At 39.3% G+C, this 24,497-nt stretch overlaps 1 pseudogene; it reads right to left on the reverse strand.

Moving 5' to 3' along the window:
- Positions 1 to 24,034: 24,034 nt before the first annotated feature.
- Positions 24,035 to 24,345, reverse strand: LOC107131996 (small ribosomal subunit protein eS27-like; annotated as a pseudogene).
- Positions 24,346 to 24,497: the final 152 nt, after the last annotated feature.

Below are 24,497 nucleotides of genomic sequence, written 5' to 3' on the forward strand. Positions count from 1 at the left end.
GTAGATTGAGTCATGTCAGTTTGGTCAATTCACTTGTTAGTCTGAAGCATGATTTTGTAGATCCCTTAGAATTTTCTAGGTAAACAATCATACTGTATGCAAATACAGATGCTTTAAAATTTTCCTTTTTAACATTTATTTTCCTTTATTGCACTGGTTAAGATGTCCAGAACAATGCTCAATGGAAGCAGTGAGACTGGGCATCCTTGCCTAATTCTAAATTTGTGGGAAAGTGTTTGTATCTCATCAATAAATATCATGAGACTGTAGCTTTTTCATGTGGAGGAAGATTTCTTCTGTACCTAGTCTGCTGAGGTTTTGTTGTTGTTTATCATGAACAGGTATTGGATTTTGTCAAAATCTCATTACTCTAGTGATATGATCATATCCCACTCCCCTTTTCCTTTATTCTTTAATATATTGTTGGTTTCAGCTGAATATTTATTTAAGGATGTTTCCAACTATGTACCCAAAATATATTGGTTTGTAGTTCTCTTCAAATCAATCATTTTGCAAGATTCTGGCAACAAGGTTTTGCTGCTTCATAGGAAAAAATGTATGAAGTGTACCTCTTCTTCCATTTCCTGAACAGGTTTGTGTATAATTAGTGAAATTCCTTCTTTTAAGCATTCACCAGTGAAAATTCACCACCGTCATCATCCAACTCATTGCTCAAATGCAAAAGTTATTTGAGATCCTTCACTGTCCGTGCAAAGTGATGCCTTCCAGCCCTTGAGGTATGTGAAAAGGGAGCCAAAGGCCCAGGATATTTGTTTTAAAAGTTGTCCCAGCTGTTTGAAACAGCTGCTTGTCAACACCTTCCTAAGATATAGAGCAGGACGTAAAAGTAAAACTAAGGGGCTAAACCAGATCAGTTTTATGATGAAAATGTTGCTGTGGAATAGTGATTTTTCATTAGTGTCAAAAAACAAATATTTTTAAAATCACATTGGCCCAAGGTAACCTAAGTGTGATCACCACCCCCCAACAACTCCTTTGCTATTTACACAGATTAAATAGTTTGTGCCGTCTTGCCTCTGTTTATGGCTGAGGATTACATTTAGCTCAAAAGGTGTCAGAGACTTTACACATCAATTAATTGTACAGCAGACTTGTTTCCTGGTTGTTCCTCATTTAGTCAGAATAGATCAGCCTTTTCAGGAGTTCTGATGTGCCCAGAATTAGGCCCAGCTGATTTATTATATTTTGCCTGTAAGTTTCTCTCTTCCCTGCTGGTGGGCTGTAGGAAATCTCAGACACCAACTACTACCAACTTCATTGATATTTACAAGGAAGCATTAGGAGGATATAAGCTTTTAAATTATACATGCTAGTTTTCATGAACAGATTTAAAATGTGGTCAGTGATCAGAGTGATCAGGATAAATGGCAAAACACTAGCACAAAGGATTCAATGCTTCCGTACAGTTTGACACCAAACTAACAGTGTCTTCAGGAACCTTTTTTTTTTTTTTAAACTACCATCAACCTCATATCAAAACTCACCTCACTCCCATGTGATAGCTCCCTCTGCAACTGGCTCTGGCCTGGAGTCTAGGGCTTCAGGAGTATCAGAGCAATGGCAATCATTTCTTCATGACAGCTTCCTCCTCCAGCAAAACTAGCAAATTTGTTTGCCCCCTGTGAGATTTTTCCCCACAGAGTCTCTGTGATAATTATGACAGCACTGAGTATAAAAATTCATATCCTAAAACACTGAAGTTCGCATTCTATGTAAGATATTCTAGTTTCTATGCATTTTTTAGTATAAATTATCACAAGCAATACAGGCACATAGTTAAAAGAAAAATAAAGTACCACAAAAGGGCCTATTTTGAAAAATAATAGTTCTCCTCCCATGCTAGACTTTCCAGTGGCCACTATTTCAATAATTTCCTATATCTCCTTACAGTAATTTTCAATGTTCATATACAAATGTATAGATGCATCTTTTTAACAAAACTATTTATTTGTTTGACTGCACCATGGCTTAGTTGCAGCATGAAGGCTCTTCAGTTGCAGTATGTGAATTCTTACTTGTGGCATGTGGGATCCTAGTTCCTCAACCAGGGATCAAACCCAGGTCCCCTGCACAGAGTCTTAGCCACTGAAGCACCAGGGAAATCCCAGATGCATCCTTTTAAGTCATAAGCGGGAACATGCTGCACAGTCTACCCTGGACCTTGTTTCTTTTCACTGAATAACACCCTGGTAAGATCTCCATTATCACCTAAGTCCAATTTCCTCCTCTGTTCTCTCAACTTCTGCAGTAGTATGTTTCTTATTGAGATGTCTGAAGATTCCAGGCAGTTGTAAGAAATACAGAGAGACTGCTTGTTCACTTTGCTCAGTTTATACAAATGACATTTTACAAAATTATAAACCAGGATATTGACATTAATAGAATCCACCAAGCTTATTCTGATTTCTCTGGTTATAATGGTTCCCATGTGTGTATGTGTGTGTGTGTTGTATTTAATGCTATACTTTTTTTTTCTCCTGTGTAGGTTTGCTGTCACAAAAGTTAAAATACTGAATAGTCCCAATGACAGAAAGATCCCTCCTGTTGCTATTTTATAATCACACCCACTTTCCTCCTACTGCCTCCTCTCCTGTCCCTAACTCCTGACAACCATTACTCTGTCCTTAATTTCTAAAATTTTGTCATTTCAAAAGGGCTATAGAAATGGAATCAAGCTTCCTTAAAAATCTGGAAATAGAACTGCCTTATGACCCAGCAATCCCACTGCTGGGCATACACACTGAGGAAAGCAGAATTGAAAGAGACACATGTACCCCAATGTTCATCACAGCACTGTTTAAAATAGCCAGGACATGGAAGCAACCTAGATGTCCATCAGCAGATGAATGGATAAGAAAGCTGTGGTACATATACAGAATGGAGTATTACTCAGCCATTAAAAAGAATACATTTGAATCAGTTCTAATGAGGTGGATGAAACGGGAGCCTATTATACAGAGTGAAGTAAGCCAGAAAGAAAAACACCAATACAGTATACTAACGTATATATATGGAATTTAGAAAGATGGTAACAATAACCCTGTATCAGATCAGATCAGATCAGTCGCTCAGTCATGTCCGACTCTTTGTGACCCCATGAATCGCAGCATGCCAGGCCTCCCTGTCCCTCACCAACTCCCGGAGTTGACTCAGACTCACGTCCATCGAGTCAGTGATGCCATCCAGCCATCTCATCCTCTGTTGTCCCCTTCTCCTCCTGCCCCCAATCCTTCCCAGCATCAGAGTCTTTTCCAATGAGTCAACTCTTTGCATGAGGTGGCCAAAGTACTGGAGTTTCAGCTTTAGCATCAGTCCTTCCAATGAACACCCAGGACTGGTCTCCTTTAGGATGGACTGGTTGGATCTCCTTGCAGTCCAAGGGATTCTCAAGAGTCTTCTCCAACACCACAGTTCAAAAGCATCAATTCTTTGGCGCTCAGCCTTCTTCACAGTCCAACTCTCACATCCATATATGACCACAGGAAAAACCATAGCCTTGACTAGACGAACCTTTGTTGGCAAAGTAATGTCTCTACTTTTCAATATGCTATCTAGGTTGGTCATAACTTTCCTTCCAAGGAGTAAGCGTCTTTTAATTTCATGGCTGCAGTCACCATCTGTAGTGATTTTGGAGCCCAGAAAAATAAAGTCTGACACTGTTTCCACTATTTCCCCATATATTTCCCGTGAAGTGGTGGGACCAGATGCCAGCAAAAGAGACAATGATGTATAGAACAGTCTTTTGGACTCTGTGGGAGAGGGAGAGGGTGGGATGATTTGGGAGAATGGCATTGAAACATGTATAATATCATATATGAAACGAGTCACCAGTCCAGGTTCGATGCACATACTGGATGCTTGGGGCTGGTGCACTGGGATGACCCAGGGGGATGGTACGGGGAGGGAGGAGGGAGGAGGGTTCAGGATGGGGAACACGTGTATACATGTGGCGGATTCATGTTGATATATGCCAAACCAATACAATATTGTAAAGTTAAAAATAAAATAAAAGGAAGAAAAAAATGGAATCATGCATTTTTAACTTTTTTGGAATTGGCTTCTTTTTTCCCACTCAGCATAATTTCCTAGGGGTTCATTCAAGTTGTGTGTTTCAATAGTTTAGTCCTTTTTGCTGCTGAGTAGTAGTCTGTGGTATGGATGTGCCACAGTTTCTTTAACCAGCACTTGTTCAAGGACACCTGAACTGTTTCCAGTTTTTGCCTATTAAGAATAAAGATGCTATGGACATGTGTGTACACGTTTTATGAACATATGTGTACAGGTTTTTGTGTGAACATAAATTTCCATTTCTCTAGGGTAAATGACCAAGGGTGCCTTTGGTGGGTTGTATGATAACTGCGTGTATAGTCTTTTTTGGGGGGAGAGGACACACCACATAACATGTTGGATCTTAGTTCCCTGACCAGGGATTGAACCCGTGCATCCTGCAGTGGAAGCTCAGAGTCTTAACCACTGGACTTCCAGTGAAATCCCATATTTTTAGTTTTGAAAGAACTAGTTTCCAAAGTAGCTGCCATTTATTTGCATTTACACAGCAATACAAGAGTGATCTTCACCATCATTTGGTGTTGTCACTGGTTTTTATTTTAGCCATTTTGATAGATGTGTTGTGATGTTTCATTTTGATTTTAATTTGTATTTCCTTGATGGCTAATGATGTGGGACATCTTTTCATGTGCTTCTGTGCTATTTGTATATCCACTTTTGTGAAATGTTTCTTGGTCATTTTACAACAGGATTTTTTAACTGCTGAGTCTTGAGAGCTCTTTATATATTCTTGATACTGGTCCTTTGTCAGATATGTTGTTTACACATATTTTCTCCCAATCTATAGTTTATCTTTCATTGTCTTCACACAGACTTTCACAGAACAAGTTTTTAATTTTTTTTTCTATTTTTCCTTTTATGGACCATGCTTTTTATTTCAAGTCTACAAAGTCTTTGTCTAGCCCAAGTTCCTAAATACTGTCACCTATGTACTTTCTCCCCTTAAAGGATCACAGCAAAAGGCAAGGGAGAAAGAGAAAGATGTACCCAACTGAAAGTAGAGTTCCAGAGAATAGCAAGGAGACATAAGAACAATGAACAACGTGAAGAAATAGAGGAAAACAATAGAATGGGAAAGACTGGAGATTTCTTCAAGAAAATTGGAGATATCAAGGGAACATTTCATGCAAGGATGGGCCCAATAAAGGACAGGAATGGTAAATACCTAACAGAAGCAGATTAAGAAGAGGTGGCAAGAATATACAGAAGAACTATACAAAAAAGGTCTTAATGACCCAGATAACCACTGTAGTGTGGTCACTCACCTAGAACCAGACAACCTGGAGTGTGAAGTCAAGTGGGCCTTAGGGAGTATTACTATAAACAAAGCTAGTGGAGGTGATCAAATTCCAACTGTGCCATTTAAAATCCTAAAAGATGATACTGTTAAAGTGCTTCACTCAACATGTCAGAAAATTTGGAAAACTTAGAAGTGGCCACAGGACTGGAAAAGGTCAGTTTTCATTCCAATCCCAAAGAAAGACAATGCCAAAGAATGTTCACCCTACTGTACAATTGTGCTCATTTCACATGCTAGCAAGGCAATGCTCAAAATTCTCCAAGTGAGGCTTCAACAGTATGTGAACCAAGAAATTCCAGATGTACAAGCTGGGTTTAGAAAAGGCAGAGGAATCAAATTGCCAACATCAGTTGGATCATGGAGAAAGCAAGAGAAGTCCAGAAAAACATCTACTTCTGCTTTGTTGACTACACAAAAGCCTTTGACGGTGTGGATCACAACAAACTGTGGAAAATTCTTCAAGAGATGGGGATAAGAGACCACCTTACCTGTCTCCTGAGAAACCAGTATGTAAAACAAGAAGCAACAGTTAGAACCAGACATGGAACAATAGACTGGTTCAAACTGGAAAAGGTGTACATCAAGGCTGTATATTGTCACCCTGCCTATTTCCAGAAATTGAGAATCCCTTGGATAGCAAGAACATCAAACTAGTCAATGCTAAAAGAAATCAGCCCTGACTATTCATTGGAAGGACTGATGCTGAAGCTGAAGCTCCAGTAATTTGGCTGACTCATTGGAAAAGTACTCTGATGCTGGGAAAAGACTGAAGGCAAAAGGAGAAGCAGGCAGCAGAGGATGAGATGATTAGATAGCATCACCAGCTCAATGGACATGAATCTGACCAAACTTCAGGAAATAGTGAAGGACAGGTGAGACTGGCGTGCCAGCCCATGGGGTCGCAAAGAGTCAGACAGGACTTAGTGACTGAACAACAACAATAATGTACTTTCTCAAGCTCTTATAGTTCTGTTTTACATTTAGATCTGTGACCCATTTTGTGGTATTTTTATATAAAGTATGAGATTTAGGTGAAAGTTTTTGCTGTTGGCTTTTGCCTGAAGATGTCCAATTGTTCCAGCACTGTGTGCTGAGAAGGATATGCCGCCACTGAATTACTCTTGAACATTTGTTAAAAGCAACTGAGGAGATTTGTGTTGATCTCTTTCTGGATTGTTTATTCTATCTCATTGACCAGCGTGTTTGTCTATCCACTCACCAATACTACACTATCTTGATTATTGTAGCTATGTTTGTTAAGTTGCTCAGTCATGTCCAACTCTTTGTGACCCTATAGACTGTAGCCCACCAGGCTCTTCTGTCCATGGAATTCTCCAGGCAAGAATACTGGAGTGGGTTGCCATTCCCTTCTCCAGGGGATCTTCCAGAACCAGGGATCAAACCCAAGTCTCTTGCACTGCAGGTGGATTCTTTACTATCTGAGCGACCAGGAAAGCAGGGACTGTAGAGTAAGCCTTATTATCAGGTACAGCTATTCCTCCCACTTTATTCTTTATCAGTATTATTTTATCTATCCTAGGGCCTTTCCCTTTCCATATGCTTGAAAAAAAATGTACATTCTGTTGTTATTGGATGGAATTTCCTGTATATGTCAACTGGATTCTGATTGATTGATAGTATTGTTTAAAATTTTAATATCTTTGTTGATTTTCTGTGGGAAGTTCTATCCATTGCTGAGAGGGGAGGTTTTAAAGTTCCCAACTGTAGTGGGTGGTCCTAAGATGGTGGAGGAATAGGATGGGGAGACCACTTTCTCCCCCACAAATTCATCGAAAGATCATTTGAACGCTGAGCAAATACCACAAAACAACTTCTGAACTCTGGCAGAGGACACCAGGCACCGAGAAAGGCAGCCCATTGTCTTTGAAAGGAGGTAGGACAAAATATAAAAGATAAAAAGAGAGACAAAAGAGTTAGGGATGGATATCTGTCCTGGGGAGAGAGTCTTAAAAGAAGAGAAGTTTCCAAACACCAGGAAACACTCTCACCGATGGGTCTGTGGGGGGTTTTGGAATCTCAGAGGGGAACATAACTGAGAGGAAAAAATAAATAAATAAAACCCACAGATTACACAGATTACAGTTGCCTAATGGCAACTCCCAGTGGAGAAGTAGCCCAGATGCTCGCATCTGCCACCAGCAAGCGGGGGCTGAAGAGGGTGGCATGGGCTGCATTGCTTAGAGTAAGGACTGGGCCTGAATGCCCCAAGGGCAACCTGAGGGAGCTAACATGAGATAGTAACCCAAACCATGGGATATCCAGAGAGGGGGGGAAAAAAAAAAGGAAAGAGAGAGAGAGAACTTTCCCTCAAAAAGCTCTAACCTAAGGCTCTGCCGGGCCACTCACAGAACAAAGGACTGAACGAATACCAGAGGAGAGTTAGCTGGCAGTGGACCAGCCCATCCCCTGCTGGAGGCAGGGAGGCAGACAGATGGCAACCAGAGCCAGAAAGGGGCTAACTGAGCCCCAGAGACGGCATCCCCTACCAAACTGCCAGCAGGCTTCCAGTTGCTAACCAAGTCTTCCTGGGATCCTGGACAGTTGTCATCCTCCTGGAGGGTTGCAGCCAGAGATCAGCTCTCCAGAGGAGACACACGGCACACCTGAGACAGCACTCCTGCTGCTCACCCAGGAAACTGAGAGGCTGGGACTGGAGAGGTGATAAGATGCACTGTACCTGGGGAGAGTGCGCTTGCCAAGCACCTGTTCACCTGAGCTGCTAGGACCTAGGAAGGGCACAAAACGCAGGCCCAACTGAGTCTGTGCCTTGGTGGAGTACCCGGGAACCTGAACCTGAGTGGCGTAGATCTGGGAAGTTCACGCAATCCAGGGCCTGCCTTAGACAGTTCCCCAGCAGAGCAACCTGGAGCCTGAGCAGTATAGACCGAGAAAGCACAGTTGCCGTGAGCGGAGGCAAACTCAGTGTGGCCCAGACACTGCGAGCACTCCCCACACACGCCAGTGATATTTGTTTGCAGTGTTTATCAATCCCTGAAGCACAATTGAACAAGTGAGACTAAATACATGACCAGGGGCGGAAATGTGTCAGGGCGGAAGTTAGATACTGAAGAGACTTGTAAACAAAGGAAGCCAAAATAAAGGAAGAGGAAACAGCTTTGGAACTGACAGGTGCAACAGATTGAAACCCTGTAGTTAGCACTGGCTACATTGGAAGGGACCTATAGACCTTAAGAAGAAGTATAAGGTGGAACAAGGAACTCTCTGAAACTGAACTGACCACACACTGCCCTCAACAGCTCCAGAGAAATTCCTAGATATATCTTACTATTATCATTTTTTAATTTTAATTTTTTTTATTTTTAAGTTCTTTATTACTCCTTTAATTTTCATTGTTAAAACCTACTATTTCCTAGACAAAAAGACCCTATTTTTAAAGCAAATTTCATATTTTTTTTATCTAACTTTTGTGGTTTTGGTTTTTTTTTTAAATATTGTATTTTTGAGAGTCTAACCTCTACTCTAGATTTTTAATCTTTGCTTTTTGGTATTTGTTATCAATTCTGTACTTTTAAGAGTCCAATTTTCAATACCCATTTTTACTTAGGAGTGTGATTACTGGCTTGACTGTTCTCTCCCTTTTTGACTCTCCTTTTTCTTCCCCAGATCACCTCTATCTCCTCCCTTCCCCTTCTCTTCCCTACTTAACTCTATGAATCTCTTTGGATGCTCTGGGCTGTGGAGAAAACAGGGAACTGATCACAGGCTAGACTGGTTTCTCTCCTTTTGACTCCCCCTCCTCTCCTCCTGGTCACCTCTATCTCCTTCCTCCCTCTTCTCTTCTCTATGCAACTCCGTGAACCTCTCTGAGTATTCCAGACTGTGGAGAGCAAATAAGGAATTGATTACTGGCTAGGCTGATCTCTCCCCTTTTGATTCCCCCTCTTCTCTTCCTGGTCACCTCTATCTCCTTCCTCCCTCTTCTCTTCCTCATGTAACTCTGTGAACATCTCTGGGTGTCCCTCACTGTGGAGAATCTTTTCACCATTAACCTAGATATTTTATCATCAGTGCTGTATGGATGGAGAAGTCTTTAGGCTACTATAAGAATAAGACTGAAAGCCAGGGGCAGGAGGCCTAAATCCAAAACTTGAGAACACCAGAAAACTCCTGACTCCAGGGACCATTAATCAATAAAAGCTCATCCCAAAGTCTCTATAACTACACTGAAACCAAGCTCCACCCAAGAGCCAAGTTTAAGAGCAACACATACCAAGCTAATTCTCCAACAAAGCAGGAGCATAAACCTGAGCACAAAAATACAGGTGGCCAAAAGTCACACCAAGCCTATAGACACCTCAGAACTCACTACTGGACACTTTGTTGCACTCCAGAGAGAAAAGATCCAGCTCCACCCACTAGAACACCAATGCAAGCTTCCCTCACCAGAAAACCTTGACAAGCCACAAGTCCAACCCCACTCACAAGGAGGAACCTCCACGATGAAGAGGAACCACAAACTTCCAGCATACAGAAAGGCCACCACAAACACAGCAACCTAAACAAGATGAAAAGGCAGAGAAATATACAGCAGGTAAAGGATCATGATAAAAGCCCACCAAACGAAAGAGGAAGAGATAGGGAGTCTAACTGAAAAAGAATTCAGAATAATGATAGTAAAAATGATCCAAAAGTTTGAAAACAAAATGGAGTTACAGATAAATAGTCTGGAGACAAGGATTGAGAAGATGCAAGAAATGTTTAACAAGGACCTAGAAGAAATAAGAGTCAATATATAATGAATAATGCAAAAAATGAGGTCAAAAACACTCTGGATGGAACCAACAGTAGAATAATGGAGGCAGAAGATAGAATTAGTGAGGTTGAAGATAGATAGGTGGAAATAAATGAAGCAGAGAGGAAAAAAGAAAAAAAGAATTAAAAGAAATGAGGACAACCTCAGAGACCTCTGGGACAATGTTAAATGCCCCAACGTTTGAATCATAGGAGTCCCAGAAGACAAAAAGAAAGGCCATGAGAAAATACCTGAGGAGATAATAGTTGAAAACTTCCCTAAAATGGGGAAGGAAATAGCCACCCAAATCCAAGAAACCCGGAGAGTCCCAAACAGGATATACCCAAGGCAAAACACCCCAAGACACATATTAATCAAATTAATGAAGATAAAACACAAAGAACAAATATTAAAAGAAGCAAGAGAAAAACAACAAATAACCCACAAGGGGATCCCCATAAATATAACAGCTGATCTTTCAATAGAAACTCTTCAAGACAGAAGGGAATGGCAGGACATACTTAAAGTGGTGAAAGAGAAAAACCTACAACCCAGATTACTGTACCCAGCAAGGATCTTATTCAAATATGAAGGAAAAATCAAAAGCTTTATAGACAAGCAAAAGCTGAGAGAATTCAGCACCACCAAACCAGCCCTCCAACAAATGCTAAAGGATCTTCTCTAGACAGGAAACACAGAAAAGGTTTATAAACTCGAACCCAAAACAATAAAGTAAATGGCAAGGAGATCATACTTGTCAATAATTACCTTAAAGGTAAATGGGTTGAATGCCTCAACCAAAAGACAAAGACTGGCTGAATGGATACAAAAACAAGACCCCTATACATGCTGTCTACAAGAGACCCACCTCAAACCTAGGGAAATACAGACTGAAAGTGAAAGGCTGGAAAAAGATATTTCACACAAATGGAGACCAAAAGAAAGCAGGAGTAGCAATACTCATATCAATAAAATAGACTTTGAAATAAAGGCCATGAAAAGAGACAAAGAAGGACATTACATAATGATCAAAGGATAAATCCAAGAAGATATAACAATTATAAATATACATGCACCCAACATAGGAGCACCACAAAATGTAAGACAAATGCTAACAAATATGAAAGGGGAAATTAACAGTAACACAATAATAGTGGGAGACTTTAATACCCCACTCACACCTATGGATAGATCAACTAAACAGAAAATTAGCAAGGAGACACAAACTTTAAATGATACAATGGCCAAGTTAGCCCTAATTGATATCTATAGGACATTTCACCCTAAAACAATGAATTTCACCTTTTTCTCAAGTGCACACAGAAGCTTCTCCAGGATACATCACATCCTGGGCCATAAATCTAGCTTCAGTAAATTCAAAAAAATTGAAATCATCTCAAGCATCTTTTCTGATCACAATGAGGTAAGATTAGATGTAAACTACAGGAAAAAAAACTATGAAAAATACAAGCCTAAGGAGGCTAAACAACACACTTCTGAATAACAAACAAATCACAGAAGAAATCAAAAGAGAAATCACAATATGCATAGAAATGAATGAAAATGAAAACACAACAACCCAAAACCTATGGGACACTGTAAAAGCAGTGCTAAGGGTAAGATTCATAGCAATACAAGCTTACCTCAGGAAACAGGAGAGAAATCAAATAAATAACCTAACACTACACCTAAAACAACTAGAAAAGGAAGAAATGAAGAACCCCTGGGTTTGTAGAAGGAAAGAAATCACAAAAAATTAGGGCAGAAATAAATGCAAAAGAAACAAAAGAGACCATAGCAAAATCAACAAAGCTAAAAGCTGTTTCTTTGAGAAGACAAATAAAATAGACAAACCATTAGCCAGACTCATCTAGAAACAAAGGAAGAAGAATCAAATCAACAAAATTAGAAATGAAAATGGAGAGATCACAACAGACAACACAGAAATACAAAGGATCATAAGAGACTACTATCAGCAACTATATGCCAATAAAATGGACAACTGGGAAGAAATGTATAACTTCTAACTTAGTTAGAAAACTATAACTTTCCAAAATTGAACCAGGAAGAAATAGAAAATCTTAACAGACCCATCACAAGCACAGAAATTGAAACTGTAATCAGAAATCTTCCAAGAAACAAAAGCCCAGAACCAGATGGATTCACAGCTGAATTCTACCAAAAATTTAGACAAGAGCTAACACCTGTCCTACTCAAACTCTTCCAGAAAATTGCAGAGGAAGGTCAAATTCCAAACTCATTCTATGAAGCCACCATCACCCAATACCAAAACCTGACAAAGATGCCACAAAAAAAGAAAACTACAGGCCAATATCACTGATCAATATAGATGCAAAAATCCTCAACAAAATTCTAGCAAACAGAATCCAGCAACATATTAAAAAGATCATACATCATTACCAAGTGGGTTTTATCCCAGGAATGCAAGGATTCTTCAATATCTGCAAATCAATCAAAGTAATACACCACATTAACAAATTAAAAGATAAAAACCACATGATTATCTCAATAGATGCAGAGAAAGCCTTTGACAAAATTCAACATCCATTTATGATAAAAAAAAAACCCTCCAGAAAGCAAGCATAGAAGGAACATACCTCAACATAATAAAAGCCATATATGATAAACCCACAGGAAACATTATCCTCAATAGTGAAAAATTGAAAACATTTTCCCTAAAGTCAGGAACATGACAAGGATGCCCACTCTCACCATTGCTATTCAACAGAGTTTTGGAAGTTTTGGCCACAGCAATCAGAGCAGAAAAAGAAATAAAAGGAATCCAGATTGGAAAAGAAAAAGTAAAACCCTCACTGTTTGCAGATGACATGATCCTCTACATAGAAAACCCTAAAGACTCCACCAGAAAATTACTAAAGCTAATCAGTTAATACAGTAAGTTTGCAGGATATAAAATTAACACACAGAAATCCCTTGCATTCCTATACACTAATAATGAGAAAACAGAAAGAGAAATTAAGAAAACAATTCCGTTCACCATTGCAATGAAAAGAATAAAATACATAGGAATAAATCTACCTAAAGAAACAAACGACCTATATATAGAAAACTGTAAAACACTGATGAAAGAAATCAAAGAGGACACAAATAGATGGAGAAATATAAAAAAAAAAAAAAAAGAAATATACCATGTTCATGGATCAAAAGAGTCAATATAGTGAAAATGAGTATACTACCCAAAGCAATCTATAGATTCAATGCAATCCCTATCAAGCTACCAACGGAATTTTTCAGAGAATTAAAACTAATAATTTCACAATTTGTATGAAAATACAAAAAAACTCGAAAAGCCAAAGCAGTCTTGAGAAAGAAGAATGGAACTGGAGGAATCAACCTGCCTGACTTCAGGCTATACTAGAAAGCAACAGTCATCAAGACTGCATGGTACTGGTGCAAAGACAGAAACATAGATCAATGGAAACAAAATAGAAAGCCCAGAGATAAATCCACACACCTATGGACACCTTATCATTGAGAAAGGAGGCAAGAATATACAATGGAGAAAAGATAATCTCTTTAACAAGTGGTGCTGGTAAAACTGGTCAAGCACTTGTAATAGAATGAAACTAGAACACTTTCTATCATCATACACAACAATAAACACAAAATGGATTAATGATCTAAACCTAAGACCAGAAACTATAAAACTCCTAGAGGAGAACATAGGCAAAACACTCTCTGACATAAATCATAGCAGGATTCTCTATGACCCACCTCCCTGAGTAATGGAAACATAAGAAAAAATAAACAAGTGGGACCTAATTAAACTTAAAAGCTTTTGCACAATGAAGGAAACTGCTGGGGTCCAGCCCCGGTGGATCCAGGGAATTCAAAGGAGATGGCTTTGGAGATCAGGAAACAATAGATCAATTAAGCGTTAATTAAAGATATAAAGAGTGGTTAAATAGGGATAGCTCAGTGGGAAAATTCAGTGGAGAAAAGAGGCTGAATAACTTGGTTTACGTGGAAAACCAATAAAACATTAGGACAAGAAGTCTGCGCCAGCCACGTAGGCCAAGGCATCTTTCCGTTCTCCCGAGGGAGAGGAGACACTAAGACACTAAGGCCTCCCCAGTCAGATCTTAGAAGCCCAGGCAAAATTAGTAGGCTTGGCGGGCCTCTGCGTTCCAGATGGGAATTCAGCCAGAAGGTGAAAGAAAGAATGACATGAGGAGACCAGTTTTTCGAGAAACTGATCCCATTTTTTATTTTATTTTCCAGGGTCTGTTTTTATACACTGAGATATTATACAAAAGTCATGCGGGGTCAGCAGTCCTGACTTTTATTAAAGTCAGGTGCTTCATACAAATGTATACAAGGGTCTCAGAGGTGTTACATCATCTTCTGGCCAGGGGGCCTGTTAACAATTTTTGACCCTCTCCTTGTGACAGCAGTCAGTCAACCAGAACACTTATTTCTCCAGGGGTGATTATTCTTAAAACAGATGCCACCTTCTGAAGGTACCAGATAAAGTTGCATTCCTATAGGGTGAGGGTGTAGTGGGTTTTAATTAAGAAAAGAATTTACTTAGCCTAAGATCCAACGTGATTAATATCAAAGGTTAATACTTATTTCTTCTATATATTCATCAATGTGTATAAGGGCAGGGGATGTGGAGACTTAGCAGCAAACATTGACTCAACAAATGAAAAAACCTTTCACCAGTACAATTTCTAATCAGCCCACTATACTATACTAATAGTTTTCTAACTTCTCTAAAGAACCTGTTTTTAGGTTTAAAGCATCTTGTGCCTCTCACAGTTGGGAGGCTGTGAACAATCACATGTGGCCGGACAAACCTGTCAGGCAGGCTAGAGAACCTGCAGAGGAGTTTGTAGGTTGAAACACTCCTGTCACGCCCAGGAATTATTATTAACTGGAGCTCTAAGTTAACTCTTTTTCAAAGAGAGGTGGTGGGGAACAGCCCCCCATAAAGTCAGAGGGGTAGGTGAGAGCACAAAGCAGTAAAGTAGGCAGACTCTGGTTTTTGGGGTAGATGCTTGAGAATTTCCAGGGGGACTCCTGAGGCTCGATCCCACCTTTGCGTATTCCGAGCCTCCTTCCTCATGACCTTTGCCACGGGCGGAGTTCCTCACACTGGCTCCCAGCAGGAAACTCTAACCAAGGTGAAAAGACAGCCTTCAGAATGGGAGAAAATAATAGCAAATGAAGCAACTGACAAAGAATTAATCTCAAAAATATACAAGCAACTCCTGCAGCTGAATTTCATAAAAATAAACGACCCAATCAAAATATGGGCCAAAGAACTAAACAGACATTTCTCCAAAGAAGACATACAAATGGCTAACAAACACATGAAAAAATGCTCAACATCACTCATTATCAGAGAAATGCAAATCAAAACCACAATGAGGTACCATCTCATGCCAGTCAGAATGGCTGCTATCCTAAAGTCTATAAACAATAAATGCTGGAGAGGGTGTAGAGAAAAGGGAACCCTCTTACACTGTTGGTGGGAATGCAAAGTAGTACAGCCACTATGGAGAACAGTGTGAGGATTCCTTAAAAAACTGGAAATAGAACTGCCATATGACCCAGCAATCCCACTGCTGAGCATACACACCGAGGAAAACAGAATTGAAAGAGACACGTGTACCCCAATGTTCATCACAGCACTGTTTACAATAGCCAGGACATAGAAGCAACCTAGATGTCCATCAGCAGATGAATGGATAAGAAAGCTGTTCTACATATAAGCAATGGAATATTACTCAGCCATTAAAAAGAATGCATTTGAATCAGTTCTAATGAGATGGATGAAACTGGAGCCTATTATACAGAGCAAAGTAAGCCAGAAATAAAAACAACAATACACTATATTAACGCATATATATGGAATTTAGAAAGATGGTAACGATGACCTTATGTGCGAGACAGCAAAAGAGACACAGATGTAGAGAACAGACTGTTAGACTCTGTGTGAGAAGGTGAGGGTGGGATGATTTGAGAGAATAACACTGAATAATGCATATTATCATATGTGAAATAGATCGCCAGTCCAGGTTCGATGCATGAGGCAGGGTGCTCAGAGCTGGTGCACTGGGATGACTCAGAGGGATGGGATGGGGAGGGAGGTTGGAGGGAGGGTCAAGATGGGGAACACATGTACACTCATGGCTGATTCATGTGAATGTATGGCAAAAACCACCACAATAATGTAAAGTAATTAACCTCGAATTAAAATTTAAAAAAATATAAATAAATAAAGTTCCCAACTGTAGTACTGGACTTGCTTATTTCTATTTTCAACTTCATCAATTTTGCTGTATGTATTTTGAGACTCTGATTTTGGGTATGCACACTTTTAGGACTGTAATATCTTCCCGACTGATTGACCCTATTAAACAATGTCCTTATTTGTAGTAACTTTTTAATTTAGAAGTCTATGTTATCAAATATTACTATAGCCACTGGTTTTTCAATATTTGCATTTGCATATTTCCCCATTCTTTTACTTTCAACGTATTTATGCCAATGAATTTCCTTATGACATTGAAAAATAGTGCTGAGAAGGAAATTTAAGCCATTAAATGCTTACATTAGAAATAAGCACAGGTCTCAAATCAATAACCTAAGTTCCAAACTCAAGAAACTATAAAAAGCATTAAAGTTTTTCTAAGGAGTTTATATTTGTGTCATGGTTTTTTTACTCGTTTAATTTTTTTTCTTTTAATTGTTTTATTTACACCTTTTATATTTCATGTAATTATGGATATATTAGCACTTGAATTTATTATTTGTTTTCTTTATTTAATTCCTCTGATTCTCATTCCTCTGTTCTTTTCTCCTCTTCCTGTGGACAGCTTAGACATTTTTTTTACTATCTATCTTGATGCATTCACAGTGTTTTTAAGTCTCTCTTTGTGTAGTTTTCATTACACAAGTGTAGTGGTTGCTTGGTGTATCACAATATAAATATGTGCCTTAGGGACTTCTCTGGTGGTTCAGTGGCTAAGATTTCACACTCCCAATTCAGGGGGCCCACATTCAATTCCTAGTCAGGGAACTAGATCTCACACACTGCAACTAAAGATCCTGCATGCCACAACTAAGACCCAATGCAGCCAAATAAATTTAAAAGAATAAATAAATATATGCCTTATAACAGTTTCCTGGTATCAACTTTTTACTATTTAAGATTTGGAAACCTTACTTCTATTTAGGTCTTTCTACCCTCCTCATTTTTAAATATTACTGTTTTGAGTATTAGATAATGTTATATTTGACTTCACCACTACTAATAATTATAAAACTCCTGAGGAAATAGATAGTATATGTGCCCACACTTCTGTTCTTTCCATTGTTCTTTCTTCATTCCTGATGCATCAAATTTCATTCTTTTATCATTATCTTTCTTTTTGAAGAATTTCCTTTAACCAATATTTAATGGTATGTCTGATAGTGATAAATTCTTTTTTTGTTTTCCTTTGCCTGAAAACATTTTTATTTTCTCTTCATTCTTGAAAGATACCTGAAACAGTATTTACTGTTGATAATTCTTTTCTTTCAGCATTTGAAAAATGTTGTGTCACTTCTGGCCTCTGTGTTTTCAGATGAGAAATACATTTTTGAATTGGTGTGCCCCTATAGGTAATATGCCATGGCTCTCAGGCTGCTTTTGAGAGTTTTTTTCTTAATTTTTCAAAAGTTTAATTATGACATATCTTATTATCTTTCTTTGGTTTTCCTATTTATGGTGCACTTAACTTCTTGGGTCTGTAGCTTTGTGTTTTTTGCCAAATTGGAACTTTTCAGCCATTGTTTCTTGAAATACTCTTTTAGCCTCCTTATCTCCTATCCTTCTGAGGCATTGATTATACAAACATTGGAATATTTTATAATCCCACAAGTCCCTCGGGGTCTGTTTCCTTTTAGTCTATTTTACCTCTGTTGTTCAAAATGCGTGACTTGTATAGTTTGTCCTCAAGTTTATGTCCTCTGTCATCTTCAGTCTACTATTAAACCCATTCAGCAAGTTATTTATTTCAGTTATTGTAATTTTTAGTTCTGCAATTTCCACTTGGTTCTTTCTTATGACTTTACTTTTTGCTGAGATTTTCTATTTTTCCATTTGTTTCAAGAGAATTTGTAATTGATTGCAGAAGCATTTTTATGAGAGCTGCTTTGAAATCCTTGTCAGATAATTCCAACATCTGATTCATCTCAGTGTTGGCATCAGTTGATTGTTATTCCTCACTCAAGTTGTGATTTTCTAGTTCTTGTGATGATGGGTGGTTTTCAAGCGTTTTCTGGACATTTTGTTCATTACGTTAGGACTCTGAGAACTATTACTTCTTTGATTTCAGCAGGCATTCACCCTGTTTTAGTTTAGTATGCAGGTCTTGACCTAATTTTGTGGGCTGTGGTTCCAATGGCAGTTTGATTTCAGAGACTCTGTCCTGTTATTTTGGTCTGTTTCATTCATCTTGTGCCCCTAGGGCTTTCTGAGTTTCCTGCTAGTGATGACTGGCGGTTTCATAAGGTCAGGCTGCAAGGTGTTCCCAGTGGGGGAAGGGAAGGGTGTGTTGAGATCCACTTATTGATGTCCCCAACCTCTCTGGTGTCTCTGGGTAGGGGTAAAGACTTTTTTAACTATGAAGATAAAGAGGTTTCCAAGATCTGACCGTTTGCGATTGTCTGGATTGTTTTCCAGTGCCTCCTGCCTGCTCTGGTGTCTCTCAGCAGGGGAGAGAAGTCTCCGGTGCATTAGGGCAAAGTTTCCCAGACAGGGCCTCTGTCAGCCTTTAAAAAAATGTTAATTTTAGTTTTAACACTACTATTGTGGTATAATTTACAAATATAAAATTCATCTATTGTAAGCATTAAAAGTGACTTTTTGTAAAGTTGCAAAGTTTTGCAATCAGAACCACAATTCAGTTTTAGAACACTTCCATCACCCCAAACAGTTTGCTCCTATATGTTTACAACTGATCCATACTCCCACCCATAGCCCTAGACAACCACTGATTTGCTTCAGGTCTCTGTAAATATGCCTTTTAATAGCATTTTAATAAAGGGAATCATACAATATGTCGAGTTTTTTGATACCTGGCTTCTTCTACTTATCACAATGTTTTTCAGGTTCGGCTATGTTGTTGCATATACCAGTTATTCATTCCTTTTATTAATAATTGCAAATAATATTCCATTGACTAGTTAAGCCACATTTTATGTACTATGTACATATTCGTGGTCATTTGGATTATATTCAGTTTGGGACATTATGAATAACTAAGGTATGAGCATTTGAACTTATATGTTTGTGTGGGCACATGTTTTTCATTTATCTTTGGCAGATTTCTAGGAGTGAAATTGCTGCATCATATGTTAGGAAATTGATGAGTTGATTCTAAAATGACTGAAACATTTTTACATCTTCACCACAACTGTTTGAGGATTCTCGTTTCTCTGTTTGATGAGTTATTTTTGTTATACCATATTTTAATCATTTAGACATCATTCCTTTTAGTTCTTTGAACATATTTATAACAGTGGCTTTGAAGTCTTTGGTGCTAAATCTAACATCTTAAGCTAACTCAGAGTCAGCCTCTTTGACTGTTTTTTTTTTTTTTCCTAAATATGGGTCACACTTTGCTGTTTCTTTGAAAGTCTCACCATTTTTATTCAAAACTGAGTATTTTTTTCACTTTTAAAAATTAAAATTTTATTGGAGTATAGTTGATTTACAATGTTGTATTAGTTTACAGTGTACAGCAAAGTGATTCAGTTATACATATGCATATATTCATTCTTTTTCACAGTATTTTCTCATATAGGCTATCATAGAATATTGAATGGAGTGCAATACAGGAGATCTTTGTTGGTTACCTAAAAACTGGATATTTTTCAACAAAAGTGTAAGACCTCTAGATTGATTCCCCAGAGGCTGTTGTTGGCCATGTTTTGTTAGTTACTTAGTTAATGGATTTTCTAGGCTCATTGTGTAAAGTCTGTTGTCTCTAAAGCATGTAGCTACTAATGTCTTTGCTCAGGTTTTAGAAAATTCTGTTTTTAATTTTTAAGCCTGTCTCTTAGGGGTCAGCCCTGTGTCACCATATCTTTGTGAGCAGGCAAGGACTGGTTAGACATATGCTTAAAAGTCCTGAGAAGGTTAAGTATTCCACCTTTTCGGATGGATTTCTGTGTGGGTTGGATGTTACATTCAAAGTTCAGGCAGTTTAAAAGTATGTCTCAGCTTCTATTTTCTATCAGGCCCTCTCATGTCTCCTCTGTTGCATTTCACCAGGTACTTAAGGGGAGCAAGGACTCTCTCTGCTGTCTTAGCATTCAGGCAGCTTTGAGCATGAGCACGGCCTTCTAGACTGCCAGGGACATGTGGGAGTTGGGCAAAGCCCACCACAGTTTTTCATTTCCTGGATTTTCCAGTTGAGTTTAAGGCTAGTCTGTCAGTCTAGCTAGGCAGGCTGTCCTGTCGTCCCCCCATTCATTTGTCACCAAGATCAGCTCTGTTTCCTATGAGTCCTAGGAGTACAGGGTTTTTTCCTGCTGCACTCCAAACCAATTCAGCCACCTTTGACCACAAAGTTGTTGCTTGTATGGCTGGTCCTACCCTAATAGAATTGCTGTGCTAATAGATGGAAGGGAGAGAAGCAGCCCCACACTAAAAACGTTGAATTCCTACAGTTCTGACCTGAGATTCAGTCGTTTTCATAAATAAATAATAAACAATTCTAAGTTTATTATACACTCTTTGTCGATTTCCATGGTCCAGAGATGGGTGTCTTATCAGTTTGGGCCTGAGCTATAATTGCTTCTGAGCATGCATGCTCAGTTGCTCAGTCATGCTCAACTCTTTTGTAGCCCTGTGGACTGCAGCCCACCAGGCTCCTATGTCCATGGGATTCTCCAGGCAAGAATACTGGAGTGGGTTGCCATTTCTTCTCCAGGGGATCTTCCTGACCCAGGAATCAAATCCAGGTCTCCTTGACTGCAAGCAGATTCTTTACTGTCTGAGCCACCAGGGAAGCCCATAATTGCTTTTAGGAAAGAGTATTTGCTGACCTCCTTTGACCATCACTCACCATAGCCTTTAATGCTGCATTCTTGCACTATCATATTTCAGTCCTTACAAAGCAACCAGATCATATTCCTTCCCTACTTACAACACAGCACTGGTTTTCCATAACACTAAAAACACAATAAAAGCATCAAAAAAGCAAGAGAGATCCAGAAAAGCATCTATTTCTGCTTTATTGACTATGCCAAAGCCTTTGACTGTGTGGATCACAATAAAATGTAGAAAATTCTGAAAGAGATGGGAATACCAGACCACCTGACCTGACTCTTGAGAAATTTGTATTCAGGTCAGGAAGCAACAGTTAGAACTGGACATGGAACAACAGACTGGTTCCAAATAGGAAAAGGAGTACGTCAAGGCTGTATATTGTCACCCTGCTAATAAGCTTATATGCAGAGTACATCATGAGAAATGCTGGGCTGGAAGAAGCACAAGCCGGAATCAAGATTGCCAGGAGAAATATCAATAACCTCAGATATGCAGATGACACCACCCTTATGGCAGAAAGTGAAGAGGAACTAAAAAGCCTCTTGATGAAAGTGAAAGAGGAGAGTGAAAAAGTTGGCTTAAAGCTCAACATTCAGAAAACGAAGATCATGGCATCTGGTCCCATCACTTCATGGGAAATAGATGGGGAAACAGTGGAAACAGTGTCAGACTTTTTTTTTTTTTTTTGCTCCAAAATCACTGCAGATGGTGACTGCAGCCATGAAATTAAAAGACGCTTACTCCTTGGAAGAAAAGTTATGACCAACCTAGATAGCATATTGAAAAGCAGAGACATTACTTTGCCAACAAAGGTCCTTCTAGTCAAGGCTATGGTTTTTCCAGTGGTCATGTATGGATGTGAGAGTTGGACTGTGAAGAAGGCTGAGCACCAAAGAATTGATGCTTTTGAACTGTGGTGTTGGAGAAGACTCTTGAGAGTCCCTTGGACTGCAAGGAGATCCAACCAATCCATTCTCAAGGAGATCAGCCCTGGGATTTCTTTGGAAGGAATGATGCTAAAGCTGAAACTCCAGTACTTTGGCCACCTCATGCGAAGAGTTGACTCATTGGAAAAGACTCTGATGCTGGGAGGGATTGGGGACAGGAGGAGAAGGGGACGACAGAGGATGAGATGGCTGGATGGCATCACTGACTCGATGGATGTGAGTCTGAGTGAACTCCAGGAGTTGGTGATGGACAGGGAGGCCTGGCATGCTGCAATTCATTGGGTCGCAAAGAGTTGGACATGACTGAGTGACTGAACTGAACTGAACTGGACTGAAAAATAAAATCTAAACTCCTTAATGTGGTCTACAGGTTCCTGTATGATCTGGCCCCTGCTAGCCCCTCAAATCTCCTACCACTCCCCCCACTGATGTTCCCAGTATCCCCCCCACCATTACGCCTGAGCCCCCATTCCCTTATTTCCATCCCAGCTGACATACATGTTTTCCACTTCTCTGTGTACTTGTACTTGCTGTCCTCCCCAACTGTGAAATGCACAATGACTGCCTTCTTCTCATCACTTAGATCTCACCTCCTTAGAGATATCCTTCTACTCCACTCAAGCTGAAACATCCCCTCCAGTCACAGAGCTCTAATTTATTGTGTTCCCTGCACTTACTATGGGCAGGAATAACAGTGTTGATGATAGGTTATTGCTTGAGCCAAATCTTGCTGCAACAGGCCTTGGGAGGACAAGGTATTTGTATTTTCTAGCACCTAAAACTGTGGCTGCCACATAGTAGGTGAATGTTGGTCATTTTTAATATATAAATAGACAAAAATATATACTGGATATCTTTCCATATTTTTATCATTTTTCTGCATATTTTCCCATTGTAAAATGCACCATTGTTCGCTCCCTTGAACATCTTATTACTATAACAAATCAGTGTTGTGTGAGTTGTGCGAATGGACCTTGGAATCAGATAGACTTGGGTTTGAACCCTGGATTAACTACTTACAACCTATGGAATTTCATACCAGTTCTTACTCTGTGTCTAACCCAGTTTTTTATCTAAAATAATAGTATCTGCCTCACAGAGTTGTAGGGAGGAATAAATGACAGGAACTAAGGGGCTTGGGATTTTGCCATGCTCCTAGGAAATGGAAGTGAAATTGCTTTATTTTGCTTTTGTGCGAAGTGGCAAAGTCACTCTCTAAAGCTTTCCCTCCCTGGCAATACTTCATAAGAAGCACATATGCCAACCCAAACAGACTTAACTGAACCTCTCCCTTCTTTTTCATGTGACTTTCCCATTGCACAGACTCTGATGGAATCTGGGACCCCGGCACTCTGTCAGCAGCCGCACGTGCCTGGTGAAGAGGAATAAAGATGCGCCCAAGCACATTAGCTGAATAAATGACAAGATGGAAGCTTAAAAATACCTTCTGCTCCTCCTGCCAGGACTAGCAGACTGTGGAATTTCTAGAACCTCAGGAAATTGCGAAATAAAGTGATAGGCTGTGGTTTGATTGAAAATTATCCATGTAAAAAGTCAACTACACTCCAGCCACCACTGTGGCTTGTATCTCTTTTGTCTGGAACCTTGGTCTTAAATCAAGAAAATGGTGAAGCAGCAGTAGACTAGCTCACTTACCAAGAAGAAAAGAAGCATGTTCTCTGGACTCTGAAAATCAATGTTCTTGGCTTTTGCCCATAATCAACACTTTATTGAAAAGTTGATACCAAAACAGGAGGTCACTGCTGTATCCCTTACAAAATTAAACGTAATTACCTTATCTTGATAGATTAAGTAGAATTATGGAACTGATAAGGAACTGATACGGAACTGATTTCTGTGATATCACTCAAATTCAGGAAATTGTGTGGGTCATTAGTGTTGCTTTCTTCTATATGAACACCCTCTGTGAGCCTGGCCTTCCCTCCCGTAGGTTGGTACAACTCTGTTGAACAAGCTGCACAGAGGACCACTATCTGAGAATGGCTGTAGACCATGGAAATCCTGTAGCAACATGGACATTTTACATCCATAAAATAAGAATTTGGACATTGAACAAGTCATTTCTTTTTATCCTTTTTCCCTTCTTTTCCAAGGATGAACGTAGTAACTCTCTAGCCAAAGGCATGTTGATTCTTTCACAGCCCTGCCTACCCATCTCTTATGTTTATATTCTAAATACATGTTTTACGTCCAGATGGGAGAAGGATGAAAGGGAGGGGACAAAGAAATATTTATTTGATTTATGTCTTATCTTGCAGAAAATTGATGCTGCTGGAA

The sequence above is a fragment of the Bos taurus genome, chromosome X (assembly GCF_002263795.3).
Source record: "Bos taurus isolate L1 Dominette 01449 registration number 42190680 breed Hereford chromosome X, ARS-UCD2.0, whole genome shotgun sequence".
Classification (NCBI taxonomy): Eukaryota; Metazoa; Chordata; class Mammalia; order Artiodactyla; family Bovidae; genus Bos; species Bos taurus.